This window comes from Oncorhynchus keta, unplaced genomic scaffold, assembly GCF_023373465.1.
Source record: "Oncorhynchus keta strain PuntledgeMale-10-30-2019 unplaced genomic scaffold, Oket_V2 Un_contig_4161_pilon_pilon, whole genome shotgun sequence".
NCBI lineage: Eukaryota > Metazoa > Chordata > Actinopteri > Salmoniformes > Salmonidae > Oncorhynchus > Oncorhynchus keta.
This window is the reverse complement of record NW_026287621.1, coordinates 57,501-60,000: the sequence shown is the minus strand read 5'-3', so window position 1 is coordinate 60,000 and position 2,500 is coordinate 57,501. Positions and strand designations below refer to the sequence as shown.

The 2,500-nt window shown below is 54.2% G+C and overlaps 1 protein-coding gene across 1 annotated transcript in view; it reads right to left on the bottom strand.

Annotated features, from left to right (window-relative positions):
• Nucleotides 1-2,500, bottom strand: part of LOC127924505 (glutamate receptor-interacting protein 1-like) — a gene marked incomplete at its 5' end in the record, with an annotated part of 65,861 nt that overhangs the window by 23,600 nt on the left and 39,761 nt on the right. The gene's annotated exons all lie outside the window — the stretch shown is intronic.

The following is a 2,500-nucleotide window of genomic DNA, read 5'->3' as shown; positions in this document are numbered from 1 at the left end:
TCTACATCTCCTCTCCTCCATCCCTCTACCCCCATCTCTCTACCTCTCCTGGTGTGTTCTGGCTGTGTTCTGGCTGTGTTCTGGCTGTGTTCTGGCAGTGTTCTGGCAGTGTTCTGGCTGTGTTCTGGCTGTGTTCTGGCAGTGTTCTGGCAGTGTTTTGTAAGAGCTGGGATCTGGCAGTGTTCTGGCTGTGTTCTGGCAGTGTTCTGGCTGTGTTCTGGCTGTGTTCTGGCTGTGTTCTGGCTGTGTTCTGGCTGTGTTCTGGCTGTGTTCTAGCAGTGTTTTGTAAGAGCTGGGATCTGGCAGTGTTCTGGCTGTGTTCTGGCTGTGTTCTGGCAGTGTTCTGGCAGTGTTTTGTAAGAGCTGGGATCTGGCAGTGTTCTGGCAGTGTTTTGTAAGAGCTGGGATCTGGCAGTGTTCTGGCAGTGTTCTGGCTGTGTTCTGGCAGTGTTCTGGCAGTGTTCTGGCTGTGTTCTGGCTGTGTTCTGGCAGTGTTCTGGCAGTGTTTTGTAAGAGCTGGGATCTGGCAGTGTTCTGGCAGTGTTCTGGCTGTGTTCTGGCAGTGTTCTGGCAGTGTTCTGGCTGTGTTCTGGCAGTGTTCTGGCTGTGTTCTGGCTGTGTTCTGGCAGTGTTTTGGTTGTGTTCTGGCTGTGTTTTGGCTGGGACCTGGCTGTGTTCTGGCTGTGTTCTGGCAGTGTTTTGGCTGTGTTCTGGCTGTGTTTTGGCTGGGACCTGGCTGTGTTCTGGCTGTGTTTTGGCTGGGACCTGGCTGTGTTCTGGCTGTGTCCTGGCTGTGTTCTGGCTGTTTTTGGCTGTGTTCTGGCTGTGTTTTGGCTGGGATCTGGCTGTGTTCTGACTGTTTTTTGGCTGTGCTTTGTAAGAGCTGTGTTCTGGCTGGCAGGCAGGAAGACACCTGCCTTTGACTACCTAGAATGGAACCTTACTGCCTGTCTGGAATGGAACCTTACTGCCTGTCTGTAACAGAGCTCTCTGACTGTCTGGAAGGGAACCTTACTGCCTGTCTGGAATGGAACCTTACTGACTGTCTGTAATGAAACCTTACTGCCTGTCTGGAATGGAACCGTACTGCCTGTCTGGAATGGAACCGTACTGCTTGTCTGGAATGGAACCGTACTGCCTGTCTGGAATGGAACCGTACTGCTTGTCTGTAATGGAACCGTACTGCCTGTCTGGAATGGAACCGTACTGCCTGTCTGGAATGGAACCGTACTGCTTGTCTGGAATGGAACCGTACTGCCTGTCTGGAATGGAACCGTACTGCTTGTCTGTAACAGAGCTCTCTGACTGTCTGTAATGGAACCGTACTGCCTGTCTGGAATGGAACCGTACTGCCTGTCTGTAACAGAGCTCTCTGACTGTCTGTAATGGAACCGTACTGCCTGTCTGGAATGGAACCGTACTGCCTGTCTGTAACAGAGCTCTCTGACTGTCTGTAATGGAACCATACTGCCTGTCTGCAGCGACTGTAACAGAACTCACCCAGAGCTGAAGGCACAGAGGGAGCTGGAATGGAGACATTTCCACCTATCCAATCCTCTCACAAATACAGGACTGGCTGAGGGTTGGAACTCAGCAAGAGAAAGGGGGGAGAGTGGAGCAGCAGGGAGACAACGGGGAACAGCTGGAGAGATGAAGGCCAGGGTCTGTGGAAATGTCTCCGCGGTGGAGAGATGAAGGCCAGGGTCTGTGGAAATGTCTCCACGGTGGAGAGATGAAGGCCAGGGTCTGTGGAAATGTCTCCGCGGTGAAGGCCAGGGTCTGTGGATGTCTCCGTGGAGAGATGAAGGCCAGGGTCTGTGGAAATGTCTCCGTGGTGGAGAGATGAAGGCCAGGGTCTGTGGAAATGTCTCCGCGGTGGAGAGATGGTGGGCTGGGTCTGTGGAAATGTCTCCGTGGTGGAGAGATGAAGGCCAGGGTCTGTGGAAATGTCTCCGTGGAGAGATGGAGAGAGAGATGAAGGCCAGGGTCTGTGGAAATGTCTCCGCGGTGGAGAGATGAAGGCCAGGGTCTGTGGAAATGTCTCCGCGGTGGAGAGATGAAGGCCAGGGTCTGTGGAAATGTCTCCGCGGTGGAGAGATGAAGGCCAGGGTCTGTGGAAATGTCTCCGCGGTGGAGAGATGAAGGCCAGGTCTGTGGAAATGTCTCCGCGGTGGAGAGATGAAGGCTGGGTCTGTGGAAATGTCTCCGCCAGGGTCTGGAGAGATGAAGGCCAGGGTCTGTGGAAATGTCTCCGCGGTGGAGAGATGAAGGCCAGGGTCTGTGGAAATGTCTCCGCGGTGGAGGGATGGTGGGCTGGGTCTGTGGAAATGTCTCCGCGGTGAGAGATGAAGGCCAGGGTCTGTGGAAATGTCTCCGCGGTGGAGAGATGAAGGCCAGGGTGGTGGAAATGTCTCCGAGATGAAGGCCAGGGTCTGTGGAAATGTCTCCGCGGTGGAGAGATGAAGGCCAGGGTCTGTGGAAATGTCTCCGCGGTAGAGAG